We start from the raw sequence: 26,445 nt of genomic DNA, 5'->3' as shown, positions 1-26,445 counted from the left end.
GTACTGGTCACTCCAGCTGCTAGTGACCACCCGAGCCGTGCTGCGTCCACCAGGTCCTGGATCCAGCCAACCCCCAAACAAGTCCGGAGCGTGGCCCTGAGCTCTCCCTCTGTCCTTTCTTCAGCCGTCCCCACCAGTGATCCACCTAGGTCCAGCTCCCTCGGGCCTGCTGTTGGGACACCCTTGGCCTTGGGTTCCCTGACCCTTCATGTGGTGTGCCTTCGGGGTGGATGTGATGGGTGACCGTGACAAACGCTGCCCACGGTCTCCGGTCTCTGGCTGGGATGTGTTTTCTGCCCCCACCAGCTTGGGATCCGGTACCCTGTGCCGACTCCTCACCCAGTGCTTTAATTTGGGTTCTTGGGTCCTCTCTGTTTTCCCCTCTGGGTACTCCTTCTCTGCTCCACTCTCTCTCTCTCCAGGGCTGCTGTTTCCTTCTCTCTGCCGATTTGTTCTCTGCATCAGACAGGCTCCTCTCCAACTGACTTGTTCTCTACAACTGACCCTGATTCTAGTTGGTGCCCACCTTATATATCCCTCTATGTGTGAGCTCAGGTGACCAGCACCCAATGAGCTCCTATCACTACCCAGACTGCTCCCCCTATCTGCCCCTACACTACATGGGATGTTCCACCCCCCTCCCACTCCAGCCAGGAACAGACTCGGTCGTACCTGCACATTTCTAAGTGGGAGTACCGTTGGTCTGTTCCTCGGAAATGGGATGTATGTAGTGCATGCAGCCTACCGAGCTCAGTTCCACACTCCATCCTTACCCGGGAGTGGAATATCACACCTCTGGGTTGAGGTGCAATACCCCTGTAGCAGCCGAATCCTCAGGGTGCTACAGTGGCTCTTCAGGTCGCATGGGTGCTAAGCCTTGCATAGCCTGGGCATTTTTTTCAGATCGATAAAGATGACCCAACTCGTATTATCTGTAACATTTGTCAACAAAAGCTAAGTAGAGGCCAAAAAATACATAGTTTGAGTACTTCATGCATGAACCGGCACATGGACATGAAGCATAAGTTGCAGTGGGAAGCTCACTGTGCTACAATGCGGCCTAGCCGGCCGGGCCGACCACCATCTGCCCCATCTTGTGCATCTGCGGTCTTTTCATCCTCTGTGACTGGGGGGAAAGCAGTCACACCTGTTTTGGGACGCAGACCTGCCACCTCTTTACCCGCAACAGCCAGCGTGATTGGCAGGTCATCATTTTCTTTGGAGGTGGTAACACCAGCTGGTGTTGAGCGCTGTCCGACATTGATAGCACCACCTTTGGATCAAGGCAACCTAACATGTCCGCCTGCATCTTCCTCACAGACCGGCAGTTTGCCGGGGACACCCTTATCAACCCCGTCTAAGCACAACAGCCAGCCCTGGGACCCTCAGATGTGGACAAGTAAAAGACCATTTCCTCCTAGCCATGAGAAAGCTAAGAGGTTGAATTTCACCATCTGCAAGCTCTTGGCTACAGAAATGCTGCCTTTCTGCCTGGTGGACACAGAGGATTTTCGAGACCTTATGTCCGTCGCAGTGCCCCAGTACCAGATGCCCAGTCGGCACTACTTCTCAAAGAAAGGTGTGCCTGCGCTCCACCAGCATGTCGCACACAACATCACCTCTTCTTTGAGAAACTCTGTGTGTGACAGGGTGCATTTCACCACAGACACTTGGACGAGTAGGCATGGACAGGGGCGTTACATGTCGCTGACTGGGCACTGGGTAACTATGGTGACAGCAGGACAAGGGGCTGCTGTCCAAGTCTTGCCGTCCCCACGAGTTGTGCGTCAATCCTCTTTATCTCAAAGTTCCTCCACTGCTTCTGCCTCCTCAACCTCCTCTCGGTCCTCCACCTGCACCCAAAGCCTGTCTGGTCATGCCACAAGCTTTATAACTGCGCAGAAGGGATCCTGCACACCTCCTTACTATGCTGGCAGTAGGGCTCAACGTCATCAGGCGGTTTTTACTTTGAAATGTCTGGGAAATGTGAGTCACACAGCTGAGGAGTTGTGGTCAGCTCTGGAGAACCAATTTCATGAATGGTTGTCTCCACTGGACCTGAAACCAGGGAAGGCCGTGTGCGACAATGCTGCAAACCTGGGTGCGGCCCTTCGCCGGGGCAAAGTCACACACGTGCCTTGTATGGCTCACGTGTTGAATCTGGTTGTCCAGCAATTTTTAGTCCACTATCCCGGACTAGATGGCCTTCTGCAGAGGGCACGGTCGCTGTGTGCTCACTTCCGCCGTTCGCATGCCGCAGCTCAGCGACTTACATCTCTACAGAAGTCGTTGGGCCTGCCACTTCGCCGGCTAAAATGCGATGTGCCTACCCGGTGGAATTCAACTCTGCACATGTTGCAGCGACTGTGGCAGCACCGACAAGCCCTGGTGCAATACGTTCTGACGCATAGCCTGGGCCAACGAGATCCAGAGGTGGGGCAAATCACGCGGGAGGAGTGGTCTCAGATCAGGGACCTATGCACCCTTCTGCTCAGTTTTGAAATGGCGACGAAGATGTTTAGTGCTGACGATGCCATTATCAGCATGACTATTCCGGTGATTTACATGCTGGAGCACATGTTAAAGAGAATTCGGAGTCAGGTGGTGGCACAAGAGGAGGTGGAGGAAGTAGAGGAGGAGGAGTTGTATGCGGAAGGGCTAACATCTGCAAGGTCCAGGCGGTCGGCAGCACCAAGGCGGCAGGCATGTTAGGGTGGGGGAGATGGTTTTACCAGGGCGCATGGTAGCAGCCAAACTAGTGAGGAAGGTGCAGGAGCCCAGGAAGAAGTGGAGGACGAACTGATGGAAGACTCATCAGATGAGGGAGACCTTGATCACATTTCTGTTGTGCGAGGAGGTTGGGGGGAGAGGACAGAGGAAGGAAGCATGATTGTTACCTCGCCACCAACACAACAGGGACTTGGTGCTCCTGGATGCGCAAGACACATGAGTGCCTTCTTGCTGCACTACCTGCAACATGACCCTCGAAATGTGAGAATTAGAAATAATCCTGACTACTGGGTTGCCACACTGTTAGATCCCCGGTACAAAAGTAAATTTGCAGAAATTATTCCTGCCATCGAAAGGGATGCACGCATGCAGGAGTATCAGCAGAGATTGTTGCAGAATCTTACATGTGCTTTTCCACAAAACACCAGTGGTGCACGTAGTGAATCTCACAGTTCCAACTTGCCAACCGTGGGACCGTCGAGTGTTCAGCACTCAAACCGTAACAGAAACACAGTATCTGCTGGTAACATCAATTTTGCGGAATCATTTCACCACTTTTTTAGCCCATCCTTTGTAAGGCCACAGGAGACAAGAAGTCTGACACATAGTCAACGCCTAGAGACGATGGTACAGGAGTATCTCCAAGTAAACATTGAAGCCATGACTGTGTCACTGGACCCTTGCTCTTTTTGGGCTTCCAATCTGGATAAATGGCCGGAGCTTGCCACTTATGCCTTGGAGATCTTGTCATGCCCCGCAGCCAGCGTTCTGTCTGAACGTTTGTTCAGCACTGCTGGTGGTGTGCTGACAGATAAGCACACGCGGCTCTCCACTGATAATGTAGACAGACTCACATTCATAAAGATGAACAAATCATGGATCCGAAATGACTTTTCTACCCCTGTGTCATCCTGGGGAGAGTAAAAGCTTGAATATTGGTTATCTAACCTCACCAACTGTTTTAAGCTTTCAAATTACTAATCATGTTTATTTGTATATGGCTGGAAAATAATTTGGGCTTTGTAGCAGTGTGCAGTACTGATTCTATTAGGCCATCTATACTAAGCTCCACCAGATTTAAAATTACTAATCATGTTTATCTGTATCTTGGCTGGAAAATAATTTGGGCTTTGTAGCAGTGTGCAGTACTGATTCTATTAGTCCATCTATACTAAGCTCCACCAGATTTAAAATTAATAATAATTTTTAGCTGCATCGAGCTTGGAAAATAATTTTGGGGCTCTGAGATGCGCAAGACACATAAGTGCCTTCTTGTTGCACTACCTGCAACATGACCCTCAGATTGTCAGAATTCGAAGTAATCCTGACTACTGGGTTGCCACACTCTTAGATCCCTCACACTCTTCAATCAACCTTTTCATTTTAATAAAGACGAAAAAATGGTCATTTTTGAAATTATAAGCATTAGCAGGTTATTAGAAACTGAAATCAAACAGTTTTCAACTCAAAACTTTATTCTAGGTTATGTTACATTTGCACATAGGACCCCTTGTTCGAAAGGAGCTTCTGAACTCTCTCATCCATTGAATTTGTCAGGTTTTGGATGGTTTCTGCTTCAATTGTTTTGCATGAGGACAGAATACCCTCCCAGAGCTGTTGCTTAGATGTGAACTGCCTCCCGCCATAATAGACACTCCTTTTGGTGATGCTCCAGAGGTTCTGAATGGGGTAGAGGTCAGGGGAGCATGGGGGTCACACCATAAGTTTGTCCCCTTTTATGCCCATATCAGCCAGAGATGCAGATGTGTTATGTGCAGCATGAGACGGTGCATTATCATGCATGAAAATGATGTTGCTGTGTAATACACGGTTCTTCTTCTTGAACCATGGCAGGAAGTGCTGTTTGAGAAACTCCACATACATTATGGAGTTCATCTTTACCCCTTCAGGGATCCTAAAGGGGCCGACAATCTCTCTCCCCATGATTCCAGCCCAAAACATTACTCCACCTCCTCCTTGTTGGCGCTGTAGCCGTGTTTGCGTGGGGTGTCCATCAAGCAGCCATCCTCCACTCCATCCATCTGGACCATCGAGCGCTGCATGGCACTCATCCGTGAACAAAACAGTTTTGAAGTCAGTCTTCATGTATTGTTTGGCCCACTGGAGCCGTTTCTGCTTGTGTGCAGTGTATAGAGGAGGTCGACAGGATGGCGTACGCACAGCTGCAAACCTCTGAAGGACCCTGCATCTTGTTGTTCGGGGGACGTTGGAGGCACCAGCAGCTTCAAAAACTTGTCTGCTGCTATGACAAGGCTTTTTTGCCGCTGCTCTTTTAACCTGACGTAATTGCCTGTCGGAAAGAGTCCTCAATTTGCCCTTATCAGCACGCACACGTGTGTACTGTGAATCAGCTACATACTTCTTGATTGCCAAGACACTTCATCCTGATCATCGCACAATGTTGATTGCAGTCATGCCTTGACCTAAACACTCCACAATTTGTTGCTTCTCAGCAGCCGACACATCCTTTTTCTTTCCAATTTTGGCAGAAAATGTAGGCTGCTTAATAATGTGGGACTGCCTTCTTAAGTAGTCTTGCCGTTCATTGGACACACCTGCCAAACTAATTAGCACAGGTGTCTGCAATTGCTTACAGTGATATAAAGAGCCCTGACACACATCACCATCAATGAGTTTAACTGACAAACAAACAAATTCTTCCCTTATCACTCCAAAACACTTTTTGCATAATAATTTGGAACACAGTGTACATGTGCTTTTCCACAAAACACCAGTGGTTCACATAGTGAATCTTACAGTTCTAACTTGCCAACCGTGGTCTGTATGGAGTTGTTCAATAAAGGGCCCAAAATTAAGATAACATAGACGGGAGAGGTCTCTATGAATAGGAATTCCTAAGAATTTGATACCCTGTGAGGGCCAGGCAAAGGGAAAGTTGGACTGGATGGAATCCTGTATGGATTTGAGGAGGGAGACATCGAGGGCCTCTGACTTCGCTGTATTGATTTTAAAATTTGACCATGTAACAAAGTGATCTATTTCAGCCATAACAGCAGGGATGGATATATGTGATTGAGTGATATATACTAGGACATCATCAGCAAATAGAGAGCACTTGTACTCGGTGCCTCCCACCTCAATCCACCTAATATTGGGGTTATGGCGAATTGATGAGAGCAGGTGCTCCGTCACTAGGATGTATAAGAGAGGGGACAGAGGACATCCCTGCCTTGTCCCTTTGGTGATTATGAAAGGTGATGAAAATGTTCTGACGCGCCCCCTGGGCCTTGGGACATCCGGAGCCGGACCCTTTTTGGTGGATGCTGGTGGTTGTAGTCTCCGTGGCGGCGACCCGGTTCCGTGGCTCAGGGCGGTCAAACCAGTGGCGGAACTATTTATGTGGTTTTGATGTTTAAATGTCCGACTACGCCACCCGTGGATTGCGGTCAGAGTGAACCGCCGCTGCAGGGCAGACCACTGTGGCTGGTGTTGTGGGTGCAGCAGAGCATAGCATAACTCCCCACGGGAGGAGTATAGCCTCAGGGCAGTGTATGCGGCGGATGGGGGTGATGGTGCAGGGCAGCAGCAGTAATGACACGGAGTCAGTGATGCAGTCCAGGGCCTTTACTCACAGTTCTTATTATCCAGACCACTTCTGCAGGTAACGGCTGCCCACGTCGTACTGTGCTCACCAGGTGAGGGGCTCAGACAACTCCCAGATAACTTTGGAGCGCTTCACAGGACCCCCTTTGTGTGTCCTTTGTCTGGCCTTTCTTACCAACCCTTCTGTACGGCTGCCTCGGGCCTCCTCTTGGTAAACTTGGCGCCAGTTTCCCTCACCCTATGTGCTGCCCTCCTAGCGGGTGTAGCGAGGGGTTGCGCCACATAAAATGTCACAGCCTCCGGTTTCTGAGGGTCGTTTCCCGCCTCCACTAGTTTCAGGGACCGTCCTCCCCCTTTGGCCTAACCCCTCCACGCAGGTGGATTCGGGCATGCGGTGGCGACTCGCCCGTCCACACCCCTGGGATCCCTTCATTCCTCGTTCCTGGAGCCTTCTCCGCTCCTCTTCCTTCCTCCTCCCTCTTCCAGGCCTGGGCCTCTGTTACTAGGCCCACCTCCGGAGCAGAGCTCATGCAGAGCCCCTGCTCCCTGTCACTTCTGCTCAGACTTCTCTGCACTGAACTAAGATGGTGCCCACCTTTTATACTCCCTTCTCAATGCACCCAGGAACTGCTTCCTCCCTGCTCCTGCACTACAGGGTTCCCCTTCCTCAGTGTTCCCTCCCCCCACTCCAGCCAGGGAAAAGGACTGTCGTGCCCATCTCAGGGGCATATTGGTTGCCCTGCCCCACGGCAATGTGGTGTAATGCATGCAGGTGTCGGGTCCTGATCCACACTCCATCCTTTCCTGAGAGTGAGATATCACACCTCTGGGTGAGGTGCAATACCTCCGTAGCAACCGAGCCCTCGTGGTGCTACAGTTCCATTTATCTTCAGCCTAGGTGACGTATTGCGATACAGGGCCGTGATTTTAGCTATAAAAGGGTCCCCTAGACCCCTACCCCAAGCTTTTTAAGAGAATAATATATGGCGTGCCAGGAGACTCTATGGAATGCTTTCTCAGCATCCAACGAGAGTATCTAATTACAAATTTTTAACTGCATTTAGCCCAGGAAATACTTTGTGCCTAGTAGCAGTGTCTGCTAGTCAGCGGATTATCCCGGCTGTTAAGCAAGCTACACCACCTGTAGTTTGGACACTTAATTTTTTCAAAGGAAATGCTTCGGGACCACGGGATACTCAGTGAAGAGCATCTGGAGGCACCCCAAGGCATAGGGGCTGGGACTGGCGGTAGAACGCTTTGCGGTGGACAGCCGAGCTCGATCCTTATAAAAGCTTTTTAACTGCAGCAGCTTTAGTGGACGCTACTGGAGCTGGAATTACGCGGCTGCTGGCATGAGACTTGCCCTTCAATAGATCCTTGTAAAAGGATTTAAAGTGTATTCATTCAAATTAGAGAGACAATTTAGATTAAAAAGCTTAGAGCTGCCTCCACCACAGGGGGGCTCGCTCGACCCAACAGCGGACAGGCACCAGTATTGGGAGAGGGGGGCTGGCCGTCAGGGTCCACCGCGGCTCTGGCACAAACCCGGCGACACGGAGGTGGCATGGGCAGGAACGGACTGGCCGTGTCAGCTTCTCACTTTTTGGATTTTAGAAGGGCATGACATGCCTATGTCTGTGTCTCCCCCTCCTTTTACTCCTCCACCTCTTTTCTTTTCGCATGACTATATGTACTTGTCACTTTTCCATGTGTTAGTTATGTCTTCTGAGCAGTTTGTCAGCTTTTGGACACCTTTGAAGGTGTTTTCTATGTGTTTCTATGTGTTTTTGTTTGCCTGCCATTGGTTTTAACGGTGTTCGAAGGTGTTCGACGAACAGTTCGACGAACAGTTCGGCGAACACAAGGGTGTTCGACGAACCGAACCGAACTCGAACACTGCGGGGGTGGCTCAACACTAATTATAAAGACAGGGGAGTTATATCTTGCATGGGACATTATATGGTGGGAGAAAGGGACATCCTGCATGGAGCATTATATGGGGGGTGACATCCTGCATGGGGCATTATAAAGGGGGAACAGCCTGCATGGGGCATTATAAGGGGGGATAAGCCTGCATGGGGCATTATAAGGGGGGAACAGCCTGCATAGGGCATTATAAGGGGGAAACAGCCTGCCTATTGAGGACCTATGCTGCCTATTGGGGACATTTACCTGCCATTGAGGACTTATGCTGCCTATTGGGGACATTTACCTCCCCATTGAGGACCTATGCTGCCTATTGGGGACATTTACCTGCCTATTGGGGACATTTACCTGCGCATTGGGGACCTATGCTGAATATTGGGGACATTTACCTGCCTATTGAAATACCGGTTGATTTAACGTTACTTGTTTTTCATTTTAAATATTGTATTTGTTCCTGTATTGTTTTTTTTTACTTCAAAATAAGATATGTGCAGTGTGCATAGGAATTTGTTCATAGTTTTTTTTAAAAACTATATTCCGGCACTCCAATGGTCTGAGGGAGAGTGAACTGGCCCCCTGTTTAAAAAGTTTGAGGACCCCTGGTCTAGAGTGCATGAAACTAGCTCCTGTCCTTCCTCCTCCTCCTCCTCTTCCTCATTGTAACCCAATCCACGTTGGGATGAGATGAGGCTTGGCTGTGTGTAATCACCCTGTATGGTTCCTGGCTCCATCTCATCGTGCTCCGCCTGCAATGCATCCTCTTTGATTGTGAGCAGAGAGTGCTTCAGAAGACAGAGAAGCGGGACGGTGACGCTAATTATGGCGTCATAGCCGCTCACCATCTTGGTGGAGTCCTCAAAGTTTTGCAGGATGGTACACCTGTCTGACATCCATGTCCACTCCTAAGGTCTTATGTGTGAAGTCTGAACTGAATATCGACGGCCTTGTTGATGCTGGTACTCAACAGCTGATCTCTTCTGCTTACAAATCCTTCCCAACATCTGCAGTGTAGAGTTCCAACACATGGGGACATCACACACCAGTCTGTGAGCCGGAAGCTGCAAACGCTGCTAAAACACTGCAAGGGCGGCGGAAGCTGTAGCTGACTTTCTAAAATGGGCACACAGGCGGCGTACTTTAACAAGCAGATCCGGCAGCTCCGGGTAAGATTTGAGAAACCGCTGAACCACGAGGTTAAGCACATGGGCCAGGCATGGTACATGTGTGAGCTCGCCTCGCCTCAGAGCTGCCACCAGGTTCCAGCCATTGTCACACACGACCATGCTTGGCTGTAGGTTCAGCGGTGTGAGCCACAGATCTGCCGCCTCTTTCAGAGATGTCCACAACTCTTCAGCATTGTGCGGTTTTTCACCTAAACATATTAGCTTCAGCACAGCCTGTTGCCGCTTGGCCGAGGCAGTGCTGCAGCTTCCAGCTTGTGACTGATGTGGTCATTTCGGAGATGGAGGTTGAAGAGGAGGAGGAGGCTGAGGAGGATGAGGTGCAGGAGCTGTAGACCGTGGGGGAAACCCTGATTGACCTAGGGCCCGCAATCCTTGGCGTCGGGAGGACGTGTTCTGTCCCAAGGTCCGACTGGGTCCCGTCTTCCAATATGTTAACCGAGTGTGCCGTCAGTGAGATGTACCGTCCCTGCCCACAAGCACTTGTCCACGTGTCAGTGGTTAGGTGGACTTTACCAGTAACTGCATTTTTGAGAGCACGGCTAATGTTTTGGGACACGTGCTTGTGTAATGCGGGGACGGAACATCGGGAGAAATAGTGGTAGCTGTGGAACCGAGTACCAAGGGACGGCCGCCGCCATCAGGTTGCGGAATGCTTTAGTCTCCACGAGCCTAAAAGGCAACATTTCGAGCGCAAGGAGTTGTGAAATGTGAGAATTTAGTAGTGTGGCTTGTGGGGCATTGGCTGCATATTTGCGCTTGTGACGCGCCCCCTGGGCCATTGGGTACTCGGTGCTGGGCCGGTCGTTGCTAGGGGAGATGTCACAGTGGCGGTGACCTGGTTCGTGACCCAAGGCGGTCAATAAAAGGGGATTATTTACAGCGGATTTATAGTTTTTTTTAAAGTTAATGTTCGTGATGCCACCTGTGGTATGACTATGTAGAGGAGCAGGTCCTCTGGAGCTGGTGTTTAATGCAGCAGAGTTGGTTTAGCTCTCCACAGGTAGAGCTTAGCTCCAGGGCATTGCTGGGATGTTATGGATGTTGCTGTAGCAGTTGTGGTGCAGTGTAGTGCAGGGATGATGGCGCAGCAGTAATTCACGGAGACAGTGGGGTGCAGTCTTCAGAGTTTACTCACAGTTGTTGCAATCCTAGTTACAGGTACCGATGTAACTTCCCACGTCATCCTGTCCTTACTCAAGGAGGGGTTCAGCAATCCCTCAGGTAACTCAAGAGCACTTAACGGGACCCCTTTCTGTGTGCCTTTCTCAGCTGTCTTCCTGAGCTGGCTCTCACCCTCCTGCCCTGCGCCTCACAATCCGTGTCCCAAGCCGGTAGCCTCGGGTCTTTTTGTGTGACCTGAAGTCCCCTGGACCCTCTGTGGCCACCTTTTCGGCGATGTGGCTGTGGCAACTGCACCCTAAAAGTACAGAAGCCTCCGGTTTCTAGCTGAGCCTTGTAGTTCTCCACTAGTTTAGGGGCCGGTCCCCTCAGCGGCTTGATCCTTCCACACCTGGTAGATTCGGGCTTACGGGTGGCTTCCAGCACTGCCCGTACCCCTAGGATCCCCTCGTTCCTCCTGGAGCCTTCCTTCCTGCTCCTCTCCTCTCCTCAGTCTTGGGCGTCTCTGGCTAGGCCCTCCTCCTGAGCAGAGCTCCTGCAGAGCTCCTGCTCCTTTCACTGTCCTCCTCTGACTGAACTCATCAGACTAACCACTCCTCACAAGATGGTTCCCTCTTTTATATCACTTCCTTTCCTGTGCTTCCCTGAACTACATGCTCCACCCACACCCACTACATAGTTCCACCCTTCAGCTAGGGACCAGGGACTGTGCTCTCCCTTAGGAGCAATCTCGCCCTGCCCCCACTGAAGTGGAATGTGTTGGATGCAGGTGTTAGGGTCCCGGGCTGCACTCTACCTGAGAGTGAGATACCACACCTCTGGGTGAGATGCAGTACCTCTGCGGCGACTGAACCCGCAAGGGCGCCACACTTGCGTTCCAAGGACTGGGGTATGGACAACTGAACACTTCGCTGGGACAAGGACATGGACGTGCTTCCTGATGCTGCTACTTGAGAGTGTGCAACGACAGGTGCAGGGCAGGAGGCATCTTCGCATGCACCATGGACAGGGGATTGGCTTGCATGCACAACAGCGGAAGAAGCAATGGTGCCACCAGCTGACACTGTTCCTGGACCCTGGGGTTCGGCCCACAAAGTCGGGTGCTTTGCTACCATGTGCCTGATCATGGTGGTGGTCAGGCTGGTTGTTTTGCCACCCCTGCTGATGCTGGCCTGGCAGGTGGTGCAAATGGCCTTTTTGGAGTTATCGGCAGAGTCTTTAAAAAACAACCAGACTCGGGAAGACCTAACAGTTGTACTGGCAAATTCCTCCGTGATGGTGTTACGGGGAACGGTTGCTTGCCTTCTGTCTGCGGCCATCACACTGCTTCTTGCTGCCTGATGGGGTGCTCTTCCTCCCTCCCCTGTGTGCTGCTGTCCTTGCTCTGCATGTCCTCCTGCCAGGTTGGGTCAGTTACTATATCATCCACCACCTCGTCTTCCACTTCCGCACCCTGGTCCTCCTCCTGACTTTCTGGAAATTGTGTCTCACCATCATCCACCTCTTGTGACCCTTTCCCACCGTCGCCTTCGAGTGACCATGGATGCTCAACTATTTGGGCATCGCTACACGCGATCTCCTCTTGCCCTGCTTCAAGTGGACCGGGCAATAGGCCCAAATCTATAAATGGAAAAGTGAACAGCTCTTCAGAGCGTCCAAGCATGGGATAAGTTGTCTCTGGGCAAACGGCATGGTGGGAGGAAGGAGGATCAGGGTAAGGAATATGCGGTCCAGACTCACGGCTACTGAGACTTGAAAGTGTGGAAGACAGGGTGGTGGTGGTGGTAGCTAAGTGACTGGAAGCATTATCCGCTATCCAACCAACAACCTTTTGACACTGCTCTGGATTCAATAGTGGTGTGCTGCGGTCCCCTAGAAATTGAGACAGGAAGGTCAGGCGAGAAGATATGGGTGTTTGTTGTGGCACAATTTCGGCTTGCCCACGGCCTTGTCCTCGGCCTCTGCATGCACCATTACCATCACGTCCAGTTCCCCGTCCCCTTGTCATGTGCCTTGCCCATTTTAAATGGAGGACAGTTGTTATGATCTGCAACATAAACTAAGGAAAGATAGGGGAAAGCTGTCCCTACAGTAAGACTAAGCTGAATCCCTATAATGTAGCGGGCTGCCTGTTCCTTGTGAACAGACCCGCCTTCGTCCTCAGCTAGTCTGAACGAAGACCTATAGAATTAAGGGAGGGGTCCCTAAATGAACTAAGGACTGGGACAAAAATGGGACACCTCCTAAACAGAAGTTGTTGCAGAGCAAAAAGGACAAACTGACAAAAAGTACTAAAGGTCCCAGAGGACCAAGCGAACTGACAGAGATAGGCCCAGAAGCACCTGGCTAAAAAGACAGTCAAAGCAACACTGAAGTCCAGCAAAGCCAGAAGGGCGGAGCTGGAATATATAGGCAGATGGTCACGTGACCGCAAAACACAAGATAGCAAAAACTAACAGGAGGGTTCTAACAGTACCCCCTCTTCTATGAGGATCCTCCGGATCCTCCAGGCCCAGGCCTATCAGGAAACCTCCTGTGGAGACCTTTAACAAGCCTAGGAGCAGAGACATCATCCGTCCTTACCCAAGAGTTGTCTTCGGGACCAAAACCCTTCCAGGAGACAAGATACTGTAATTTCCCTCTATGCCATCTAGAATTCAAAATATGAGAAATTTCATAATCGCCGTCTTCCACCACAGGAGGAACTGTGACAGTGGTGTCCCTATCAGATACGTCAGCCTTTTTCAACAAGGAAACATGAAACACAGGATTAATCTTAGGGACATCCAACCTAACAGCAAACTGGTTAACAACCTGAAGCACTTTAAATGGACCCACAAACTTAGGACCCAGTTTTTTAGAGGGAATCCTCAACCGCAGGTTCTTCGAGGACAACCAAACCATGTCACCCACAGTAAACAAAACCTCTTTACGTTTCCTGTCAAAATACTTCTTGGACTTCTTGTTAGCCTCTTGCAGGTTACAACGTACATTAGTCCAAACTCTCTCCAAATCACCGGAAAAATTCTCCTCCTGCACCGCCGACCCTAATTTGGAGAACGAACCAAAAGACGGATGTCTCCCAGTACACCAAAAAAAAGGAGAACACCCAGCAGAGGAGGATGTATGATTGTTAAGAGCAAATTCTGCGAGAGGCAGAAACTCAGACCACACCTCTTGATTGTCTGCCACAAAACAACACAAAAACTGTTCAACATCCTGGTTCTTTCTTTCAGTCTGTCCATTAGACTCAGGATGATAACCAGACGAAAATGACAAATGGACTCCCAACCTGTCACAAAAAGCACGCCAAAAGCGAGCCACAAACTGAGGTCCTCTATCAGAAACAATATCTGTGGGAATGCCATGGAGCTTAACAATCTACTTAACAAATGCCTTAGCGAGTGTCTTGGCGCAGGGCAACTTAATAAATGGAACCAAATGACACATCTTACTAAAACGGTTCACGACCATCCAGATGACAGTAAAACCTGTCTGGATGCCGTCACAGCCAGACACTAAGGAGCGCAAGCATGCCTGCGCTTCTCAGTGTCTGCGGCATGGCAAGCTGGATGGCAGCTTTCTGCTGCGGTCCAGCCTGTCATCTCGATGTAGCAGAGCTGAAGCCGTCCTGGGAACCATGGAAAGGTAAGGATGATGTTGCTTTATTATTTTTCTTTTATTGCAAGAGATCGTTGGCTTCAGTTCGAATGGGCGTGACGGTAGGTACGGTTTAATTTAGAACAATAAAGAATTGTGTGTTTATTTCAATTAAATGACTTTATTCTGGGTGTTTGTGTTTTTTTTAACTTTGACTATGGGGTTAGTAATGGGGGTGTCTTATAGACACCTCTCCATTACTAACCTGGGCTTGATTTCAGCTGGCATTATAAGCTGACATCAACCCCAGCCCTATTACCCCACTGCCACCGCTACAGGGCAGTGGGAAGAGCGAGGCTAAGTGCCAGAATTGGCGCATCCTATGGATGCGCCATTTCTGGGGCGGCTGACGGCTGGTGTTTCTAGCCTGGGAGGGGGCCAATATTCATGGCACCCTTCCTGGGCTATTAATATCAGCCCCCAGCTGTCTGACTAGCCTTTGCTAGCTATTAAAATAGGGGGGACCCCACGTCATTTTTTTAGGGGTCCCCCATTTTAATAGCTAGTAAAGGCTAGGTATTCAGCTGGGGGCTGATATTAGTAGCCTGGGAAGCTCCGTGGGTATTACCCCCTTCCCAGGCTTCAAACATCTGCCCCAGCCGTCTGCTTAACCTCCGCTAGAGACTAAAATTACGGGGAACCCCACGCCAATTTTTTTTTTAATAAATCCTTTATTTTAACACTAAATGACAAGTACAGTAATCAACACTATCACTGTACTTCTTATACATGTGACTGACATGTTTCTATCTATCTAATCTATGTGTGATGCTCTATCTTTCTGTTCTAAATTGTCGGGTACTGATGCTGAATTGCCGGCCGGCTTTTTTAAAGAGACGGTGCATGAAAACACTATTATTTTTTAAAATAAATCCTTTAACACTAAATGACAAGTACAGTAACCAACACTGTCACTGTACTTCTTATATATGTGACTGACATGTTTCTATCTATCTAATCTATGTGTGAAGCTCTATTCTTTCTGTTCTAAATTGTTGGGTACCGGTATATGCCGCTGATGAATTGCATGCTTTTCATGTTTCACTGTGAGCACTGTTCCCATCGATTTGGGCAACCACTGTAATGCCACAACCACCATGGCTGTGGCATTAACGTCTTAAAAAAATATTAATTCCTGCTATTCCATTTAATTGTAATGTAAGGGAGATAATGTAATGTCAGCGCTTGAGCAGGAGAATTCTCCCACGTTGGGATGGCATTCTGATGACAGGCTGGATCGCAGCTGAGCGCTGCCATCCAGCTTGTCATCATTCAGAGACACTGCAGAGCGCAGGCATTATGTGAACTTCCGATTCCTGTATTCGATATTGTAAAAGTATCGAAACTCAGTATCGGAACTCCGATACAGCGAATAACGGTCGATACCCGATATTTCAGTATCGGAATGCTCAACACTACCGGTGAATAAATCAAAATGTCATCCAAATACACAACCACATTCTTACCAATCAAAGGTCTCAGGATGTCATTAATAAGGTTCTGAAAAAATGAAGGTGCATTGGTAAGACCGAAAGGCATCACCAGATTCTCAAAATGACCTACCGGAGTGTTAGAAGCAGTTTTCCATTCATCACCCTCCTTCACACGTAACAAATTGTATGCCCCTCGGAGATCAATTTTTGAGAACCACTTGGGTCCCACTAACTGGTTAAAAAAGTCAGGAATTAACGGCAATGGGTAGGAATTGCGTACGGTAATTTATTAATTTCACGAAAATCCAGACATGGACGTAAACCGCCGTCCTTTTTTTTAACAAAGAGGAATCCAACTGCCACAGACGACTTAGAAGGTCTAATGTGACCAGCAGCCAGGCTAGTCTCTATGTACTCCTCCAAGGCCTTTCTTTCAGGGATAGTCAGATTAAACAAGCGACTTTTGGGAAGAGTAGCACCTGGAACAAACTCAATGGCGCAATCATAATCCCTATGAGGAGGTAAAACTTGCGACTCCTCCTCCGAAAAAACCCTCCAAAAATCTTGAATAGGTACTGGTAATTCCTGTTATGTTCTGCTACCAGAGCTAAGGAAAGAGAGGAGATCTGTCCCTACGATAGAACTCAGCTAAATCCCTACGATGTAACAGGGGACCTGATCCTGCGATCAGACCTGCTAAAGTCCTAAGCTAGTCTGTACGGAGACCTATAGATGTGGGGAAGGAATCCCTACAAGTACTAAGGACTGGGAGGAAAATGGGACACCTCCTAACAGAAATAGTAGCAGACAGACGAACAAACAAAATATAAAGAACACAGAGGTCCGTAGACCAAGCAAACTAACAGAGTTAGATACAGAGCACAGGCTAGCTAGAAAGTAGTTATACAATGAAGTCCAGCAAAGCCAGAAGGGCGGAGCAGGATTAAATAGGCCAACAAGGTCATGTGACCAGCAAAGGAAAAAACCTAAGAGCAAGGTTCTAACAGTACCCCCCCTTCTAAGAGGATCCTCCGGATCCCCTAGGACCAGGCTTATCAGGAAATCTCCTGTGAAACGCTCTGATAAGTATGGACGCGGAAACATCATCTGACCTCACCCAAGAGTTATCCTCGGGTCCGAAACCTTTCCAGGCCACAAGATACTGCAAACTACCTCTATACAGTCTAGAGTTAAGGATGCGAGAAATTTCATATTCCCCGTCCTCCACCACCGGAGGAACAGAGGCAGAAGCGTCACAATCCGATACAACAGCTTTTTTCAACAGAGAGACATGAAATACCGGATTAATTCTCCAGGAGGTAGGAACCTCCAACCTAACAGCAGATTGGTTGACAACCTGCAGCACCTTAAAGGGCCCTACAAACTTGGGACCCAATTTCTTAGAAGGAATCCTCAACCGCAGATTCCTAGAGGACAACCAAACCATGTCACCAACAGCGAACAAAACCTCCTGTCGTTTCCTATCAAAGTAGTCCTTAGATTTTCTGTTGGCCTCCTGAAGATTACCACGCACATCCGTCCAAACTCTCTCCAAATCACCGGAAAAATTCTCCTCCTCAGGCACGGCAGATCCCAACTTGGAGAACGACCCAAACGACGGATGTCTCCCAGAACAACAAAAAAAAGGCGAACAACCAGCAGAAGAAGATGTATGATTGTTCAGAGCAAATTCAGCAAGTGGCAGAAACTCAGACCACCCCTCTTGATTGTCTGCCACAAAACAACGCAAGAACTGCTCAACATCCTGGTTTTTCCTTTCTGTCTGGCCATTAGATTCAGGATGATATCCGGACGAGAACGATAAATGAACTCCCAACCTGTCACAAAAGGCACGCCAAAAACGAGCCACGAACTGAGGACCCCTATCAGAAACAATGTCAGTAGGAACGCCATGAAGTCTGACAATTTCCTTGACAAAGGCCTTAGCGAGAGTTTTAGCGCAGGGCAGTTTGACAAAGGGAACCAAGTGACACATCTTGCTAAAACGGTCCACGACCACCCAGATGACAGTAAAACCCTCAGAGGGGGGAAGGTCAGTTATAAAGTCCATAGCCAAATGTGTCCAAGGAGCACTGGGAACCTCCAAAGGACAAAGCAACCCCGCAGCAGGAGTATGTGAGGACTTAGATCTAGCACATATAGTACATTGACGCACCCACTTAATGACTTCCTTCTGCCATCCAGGCCACCAAAGACTGCGACCCACCAGTCTCTTGGTCTCAGAGATTCCGGGATGACCTGCCAACCGAGATTCGTGACACTCAACAAATAAATCTCTCCTAAAGGTCCCAGGCACAAACAACCTCCCATGGGGAGTGTTAGATGGGGCATTCTCCTGTGCTTTAAGAATCTCATCTTCCAAAACGGAGTCCAAAGCAGCTATCACAACACCTTCTTGTAAAATGTTCTCCTCTTTCTCAGCACCAACTATGGGAGAAAAACTGCGAGACAAGGCATCCGCCTTAACATTCTTAGTACCAGGGATGTAAGTAACGGAGAAATTAAACCGCGAGAAAAACAGTGCCCACCTAGCCTGACGGGCATTCAGGCGCTTGGCAGCATCAAGATATATCAGATTTTTATGATCCGTAAGAACCTGAACGGGAAATTCCGCACCTTCCAAGAAGTGACGCCAGTGTTCAAATGCGAGTTTAATAGCCAATAATTCCCGATTACCAATATCGTAATTCAGTTCAGTCTCCGAAAATTTTTTTGAAAAAAAGGCACAGGGATGTAATCCATCCCCGTTATCCTGAGACAATACTGCGCCAACCCCCACAGAGGAAGCATCAACCTCAACCAAAAACGGCTTAGTCACATCAGGCTGCATAAGGATGGGAGCAGAGGTGAACCTCTCCTTGAAATACACAAAAGCTTCAATGGCCTCAGAAGACCACTGAACCGCATCAGCACCTTTCCTGGTGAGATCGGTCAGAGGTTTGACAATACTAGAAAAAATTTTTATGAATTTTCTGTAATAATTGGCGAAACCTAAAAACCTCTGTATCGATTTCAAACCAATAGGCCTAGGCCATTCCTGTACAGCTTGAACTTTAACCGGGTCCATCTCAAAACCTTCACTGGAGATAATGTAGCCCAAAAAACTAATTCTCTGTACAGCGAACTCACATTTCTCCAGCTTAGCAAAAAGCGAATTGTCCATTAATAACTGTAATACCTCACGTACGCTCCGCCAATGAGACTCCAGATCCGGCGAATAAATCAAAATGTCATCCAAATACACAACCACATTTTTGCCGATCAAAGGTCTCAGGATGTCATTAATAAGATTCTGAAAAAATGCAGGAGCATTAGTAAGACCAAAAGGCATAACCAGATTCTCAAAATGACCCACAGGAGTGTTAAAAGCAGTCTTCCATTCATCACCCTCCTTCATGCGCAACAGATTGTATGCCCCCTTAAGGTCAATTTTAGAGAACCACTTGGCCCCCATTAACTGGTTAAACAGATCAGGAATCAATGGCAGTGGATAAGGATTGCGTACAGTAATTTTGTTAATCTCACGAAAATCCAGACAAGGACGTAAACCGCCGTCCTTTTTTCTTACAAAAAAAAATCCAACCGCCACAGGAGACTTAGAGGGCCTAATGTGACCGGCGGCCAAACTTGTCTGTATGTATTCCTCCAAAGCCTTCCTCTCAGGAATAGTAAGGTTAAATAAACGACTTTTAGGAAGAGTCGCTCCAGGGACAAATTCAATAGAACAATCATAGTCTCTATGGGGAGGCAAAACCTGCGATTCCTTCTCAGAAAAAACTCTCCAAAAATCCTGAATAGGAACAGGCAATTCTCCCCTATCCAAAGCTGCAATACGCCCGTTACAACACTTGTGATAACATTTATGGCTCCAGGATTTAATTTCATTGGTAGCCCAATCCAGTACAGGATTGTGAAATTTTAACCAGGGCAATCCCAATATTACTGGAGAAGGCAAGTTATTCAAAACTACCAAATCCAATTTCTCATGGTGAACACCATTAATAGTGAGAGGAAATTCACAGACCTTGAGAGTAATATTCTTCAAAGGGGAACCATCCACAGAAACCACAGCAATGGGGGATGATAAAGGTTCAGGTTTTAAATTGAGTCTTTCCAAGAATCCCCCATCAATTACATTCAGAGTAGACCCACAATCAACAAACACCCGAAATTCCATTAATTTTTCCTGAGCAATCGTGGAAGCAGCTAAAAATACACCCTTGGAATTTAAACAGGCAATACGGGCATGACTGACCATTTTTTTTTCTTTCTTGATACGAAGCTCACAGCCTTTAATCAAATGACCAGATTTTCCGCAATAGAAACACAAGCCTTCAGAAAATCGACGGTCTTTTTCTTGAGAGCGAGGTGCCACCGATCCAATCTCCATCGGTTCACCACTGTTAGTACACACATTCTCATAACCAGAAACTGACATAGCAGAGGATTTGCTCTCATTAACCCTTGCACGCAGTCTCCTATCCACCCGTATAGCTAATTGCATAGCCTGTTGCAAATCTTCAGGTGTAGGATAAGCAATTAGCAGGTCTTTAACCCTTTCACTGAGCCCAGCAAGAAATAGACTTTTCAGAGCAGAATCGTTCCACCCTGTTTGAGTAGACCATCGACGGAAATGAGTACAATATTTTTCCACATTACCTGATCCCTGTCTCAAACGTCTTAACTCAGTCTCAGCTGATGCGACACGGTCAGGATCATCATATAATAGCCCCAAAGCAGAAAAAAAACTATCCACTGATCTGAAGCATGTATCACTAGGTTGCAAAGAAAAGGCCCACTCCTGAGGCTCTTTGCGCAAAAGTGACATTATGAACCCTACGCGCTGGGATTCATCCCCAGAGGACTTGGGTCTCAAATGAAAATACAATAAGCAAGCATTTTTAAATGAAAAAAATTCTCGGTGTTCACCAAAAAATAAATCCGGCAAACATAGCTTAGGCTCCAAGAAATGTGCTCCAGGACAGTTACTCACGTGCTGACGGAGCTCGGCCACCTCCAGAGAGAGTCCCTGCAGGCGATGAGCCAAATCCTGAACCGACACCATGATGGAACAGAAAAATCTTTCCTTAGAGAATTTGCAGGCTGGACTTACTGTTATGTTCTGCTACCAGAGCTAAGGAAAGAGAGGAGATCTGTCCCTATGATAGAACTCAGCTAAATCCCTACGATGTAACAGGGGACCTGATCCTGCGATCAGACCTGCTAAAGTCCTAAGCTAGTCTGTACGGAGACCTATAGATGTGGGGAAGGAATCCCTACAAGTACTAAGGACTGGGAGGAAAATGGGACACCTCCTAACAGAAATAGTAGCAGACAGACGAACAAACAAAATATAAAGAACACAGAGGTCCGTAGACCAAGCAAACTAACAGAGTTAGATACAGAGCACAGGCTAGCTAGAAAGTAGTTATACAATGAAGTCCAGCAAAGCCAGAAGGGCGGAGCAGGATTAAATAGGCCAACAAGGTCATGTGACCAGCAAAGGAAAAAACCTAAGAGCAAGGTTCTAACAATTCCCCTTTTTCCACAGCCGCAATGCGACCATTACAACATTTATCATAGCACTTCGGACTCCAAGACTTAATCACATTAGTAGACCAGTCCAATAAAGGATTGTGCAGTTTTAACCAAGGCAAATAACTGGAGAGGGCAAATTATCCAAAACAACCAAGTCCAAAATTTCTTGGTGACCTCCATTGATAGTGAGAGGAAATGCAGCAGTCTTATGAGTAATACATTTCAAAGGAGTGTTATCAATTGCAACCACAGAAATAGGTGATGACAAAGGTTTGGATTTCAAATTAAGTTTTTCCAAAAACTCTTTATCAATCACATTAAGTGTTGAACCACAGTCCACAAATACCTGAAATTCAATCAAATCTCCCTGCAGATTAGTACTCCCAGAAAGAAATACTCCTGCAGAGCGTAAACAAGCTATACGGGCGTAAATTACCTTTTTTTTTTTTCTTTACTTAAACGACGCTCACAATACTTAATCAAATGGTCAGCTTTACCACAATAAAGACACAAACCTTCGGCGAATCTCAGATCTCTTTCTTGAGAGCGGAGTGACATCGCCCCAACCTCCATTGGTTCTCCGCTGTCAGAGCAGATTTTCTGGAAACTAGGACCTGAAGTTACAGGAGTTTTTACATCATTGACCCTGGACCTTATTCTCCTGTCCACAAGAACAGCTAACTGCATAGCTTCCTGCAGAGTCTCAGGTGCAGGGAATGCAATTAGCAAATCTTTAACCCTTTCACTCAGACCAACAAGAAATAAACATCTCAGCGCAGAATCATTCCATTTAACTTCTGAAGCCCATCTCCTGAAGTGTGTGCAATAAATTTCAACATCATCTGACCCCTGATTCAAACGTCTAAGTTCTGATTGAGCAGATGAGATTCGATCAGGATCGTCATATAATAGCCCCATAGCAGAAAAAAATTCTTCAACAGAACTTAAACACGGATCATTAGGTTGGAGAGAAAAGGCCCACCCCTGTGGTTCTTTGAGCAAAAGTGACATAATAAAACCAATGCGCTGTGATTCATTCCCAGAGGATCTTGGTCTCAAACGAAAATATAACAAACAAGAATTTTTAAAGTAAAAAAAATCTTGCTGTTTACCATAAAAAATATCAGGCAGTCCTACCTTGGGTTCGACAAAATGCACTTGTAACATCCCTGGCGGCATGCTTGCATGGTGCACCACCTCCCACCATGCAAGACCGCAATCTTACCCTTCAGTCCAGCCTGCAAGCCGTGTTCCAGTTCATGCTGTGTGCATTCTTCTTGTCAGTCTGCTTAGGGCGGCGGCCCTGTTACTTCCTCATTCTTATAGCTGCTGTGGGCACACCCCTAATGCGTCTCCAGCCTATTGCTGTCAGTCACTGGATATTTAAACCCCCTCCACCCAGAAGGAGGTGCCTGAGCAACACCTTCACTCAGTTTGTCTTTGCATACTGTATTGCCAGGTCCTGTCCTGTTACCTCTGTCTTCTAGTCTGTTTTCGCTACTCTGGGAGCTGTACTCCCAGACTCGCTCCTGTATCTCTGCAGTAGCAGTTACTGTCTGAACTGTACCCTAGCTTGTTTGTCCGCCATTCTGGGAGCCGTATACCCAGACTTTCTCCTGTATCTCTTGCAGTAGCAGTTCCTGTCTGAACTGTACCTTAGCCTGTTATCTGTTTTTCCCTATATCTGTACCTTCCCTTTTCCTGCATTGTCTGAACCTGCACCTAACTCCTACTCATTGTCTCTGTACTTCTGTTTGTGAGTTTTGTGTCCACTCGCTACTTCATAGCAAGTACCTTGTGTGTATCTGGTTCTGCTTGTCCCTTTTCCCTTCCCCTGTATCTTCCTGTATTTTACAGTCTGTTCCATGTGAACAGAGCCCTGTCCTCTCTGACTTGCCCACCGCTCCGGCGGTTTCTCTCTGCTCTGACTTGCCCACCATTCCGGCGGTTTCTCTCTGCTCTGACTTGCCCACCGCTCCGGCGGTTTCTCTCTGCTTTGACTTGCCCACCGCTCCGGCGGTATCTCTCTGCTCTGACTTGCCCACCGCTCCGGCGGCTTCTCTCTGCTCTGACTTACCCACCGCTCTGGCGGCTTCTCTCTGCTCTGACTTACCCACCGCTCCGGCGGTTTCACTCTGCTCTGACTTGCCCACCGCTCCAGCGGTTTCTCTCTGCTCTGACTTGCCCACCGCTCTGGCGGCTTTTCTCTGCTCTGACTTACCCACTGCTCCGGCGGTATCTCTCTGCTCTGACTTACCCAACGCTCCGGCGGTTTCACTCTGCACTGACTTGCCCACCGCTCCGGCGGCTTCCCTCTGCTCTGCCTTGTTCACCGCACCTGCGGTTTCGCTCTGCTCACCGCTCCGGTGGTTCTCCTCCGCTCTGCCTAGCTCACCGCTCCAGCAGTTCCTCTCCGCTCTGCCTAGCCCACTGCTTTGGCGGTTCCTCTCTGCTCTACCTGTCTACCGCAACTGCAGCTCTGCTCCAGTCTCCCAGTCTGTACTGGCCTCTATCCTGCCTGGGCTCCAACCTGCTAGTGCCTCCCTGTCTGCACTCCAGCCGTGCTCGCCAGTACCCCCCCTGTCTGCATACCAGCCATGCTTGCCAGTCTCCTCCCGTCTGCCCTCCAGCCGTGCCTGCTTATTCCCACCTGTCTGCATGCCAGCCTAACCTGCCCGTTCCTGCATTCCCTGGTGTGGGTCAACAGCTGTGATCGGAGTATGACCTGGAGTCGCACCTGGTCCCTCTGCTCGGTTCCTCCTTGGTTCACGGAGTCGTTAGTCGCCGTGCGACCTTGGTCGGATCGGGTTGATACTTAGTTACGCCCCTCCAGGCACTCCTCGGTTCATGGTACAGTGGGATCACTAATCATGCTCACGCCAGCCAGTCCGGGCGTGTGCATAACAGCGCTCCAGGACAGCTACTCACGTGTTGCTGAAGCTCGGCCACCTCCAGAGACAATCCCTGCAGGCGTTGAGCCAACTTCTGGATGGAAAGCATACTGATCCCCGAATTTATTTCCTTTTAGTTTCTTTTTTTTGGGGGCTGGACTTACTGTTATGATCTGCAACATAAACTAAGGAAAGATAGGGGAAAGCCACCCCTACAGTAAGACTAAGCTGAATCCCTACGATGTAGCGGGCTGCCTGTTCCTTGTGAACAGACCCGCCTTCGTCCTCGGCTAGTCTGAACGAAGACCTATAGAATTAAGGGAGGGGTCCCTAAATGAACTAAGGACTGGGACAAAAATGGGACACCTCCTAAACAGAAGTTGTTGCAGAGCAAAAGGGACAAACTGACAAAAAGTACTAAAGGTCCCAGAGGACCAAGCGAACTGACAGAGATAGGCACCGAAGCACCTGGCTGGAAAGACAGTCAAAGCTACACTGAAGTCCAGCAAAGCCAGAAGGGCGGAGCTGGAATATATAGGCAGATGGTCACGTGACAGCAAAACACAAGATAGAAAAACTAACAGGAGGGTTCTAGCAACAGTATCTTCCACGCTCACTACACATGACTGAGTTTGGAGCGAACTTATATGTGATCCGTGTGATAGAGACCACAGAGTTTTAAATACCTGGCCTGTAGGTAAGTAGTTTGACCAGCAAACTGCTGTGAATTGCTTCACTGACACACTGAAAGGAATTTTTAATGGAGGACAGAAATGGCAATATTTTCTGAAAACTTATATGTAGTGTTGAGCGAGCATGCTCGACACTGCTCGGTACTCGCCCGAGCATCTCACTACTCAGGATGTTCGGCAAGCACCGAGCATTTCCGGGTTACTCGGGCGGGAGCTCGGGTCTCCGCCCTGCACGTTTGGCGCTCTTCACAGAGCCAATGAACATGCAGGGATTGCCAGCCAGTCACTGTAATGCCGCATCCATGTTGTCTGTGGGCATTACAGTGATTGGCTGGCCGCACAGCGTCACCTCGAGTATTTAAAACCGGGTGCCGCGATCTTGGACACAGTCGCCCGGGATCAGACAGTGTAGGGTCAGTGCTGCTGAGTTAGGGAGAGATATATAGTGCGAAATAGGTAGTGTAGGGTCTCTAAAGCCTGCCAAATCAAACAAACAGTCCTTCTCAGGACTAAAATCCATTTATCAGGCAGGCAGGCTGTATAGGAGACGCAGTGGTTATACCAACAAACAGTGCATTACAGTCCTGTGTGCTCCTGCTGGTCAAATTGCTAGACTTATCCCCCGGTCTCAGGGGCCAGGAAAAATCCTTTTTTTTTCATCTAAATGCTATTTTTTTTTTCCCTCAGTCAGACTGTACAAATACGCGTCTTATTAACCTTTTTGTATTTCCCCCCCCCCCCAAAAAAAATTGAGTGTGTCTGTGACTGTGCAGACACCGATATATCTGTTTAAAAGAGTCTGGTGTAGGCCACATAACTAGAACTGTGGTTTTGCAGTTCCACGGGTCAAATCTCTGTATTATCCAGCTTTTGGCATCTTTTCCGTAAAAAAAAACAGTAATAGTGTTTCCCTGACTGTTCAGACACAAATATATCTGTTTAAAAGATTCTGGTCTGGCCACATAACTATAACTGTGGTTTTGCAGTTCCACGGTTCAAATCTCTGTATTATCCAGCTTTTGGCATTTTTCCGTAAAAAAAAACAGTAATAGTGTCTCCCTGACTGTTCAGACACAAATATATCTGTTTAAAAGATTCTGATGTAGGCCAGATAACTAGAACTGTGGTTTTGCAGTTCCACGGTTCAAATCTCTGTATTATCCAGCTTTTGGCATTTTTTCCGTAAAAAAAACAGTAATAGTGTCTCCCTGACTGTTCAGACACAAATATATCTGTTTAAAAGATACTGGTGTAGGCCAGATAACTAGAACTGTGGTTTTGCAGTTCCACGGGTCAAATCTCTGTATTATCCAGCTTTTGGCATTTTTTCCGTAAAAAAAAACAGTAATAGTGTCTCCCTGATTGTTCAGACACAAATATATCTGTTTAAAAGATTCTGGTGTAGGCCACATAAATATAACTGTGGTTTTGCAGTTCCACGGTTCAAATCTCTGTATAATCCTGCTTTTGGCATTTTTTACGTAAAAAAAAAACAGTAATAGTGTCTCCCTGACTGTTCAGACACAAATATATCTGTTTAAAAGATTCTGGTGAAGGCCACATAACTATAAATGTGGTTTTGCAGTTCCATGGTTCAAATCTCTATACTATCCTGCTTTTGGCATTTTTTCCGTAAAAAAAAAAAGTAATAGTGTCTCCCTAACTG

Source organism: Phyllobates terribilis, unplaced genomic scaffold (genome assembly GCF_046119375.1).
Source record: "Phyllobates terribilis strain yellow unplaced genomic scaffold, ASM4611937v1 Scaffold_8__6_contigs__length_399053987, whole genome shotgun sequence".
Lineage (NCBI taxonomy): Eukaryota > Metazoa > Chordata > Amphibia > Anura > Dendrobatidae > Phyllobates > Phyllobates terribilis.
Note: the sequence above shows the minus strand (reverse complement) of the source record.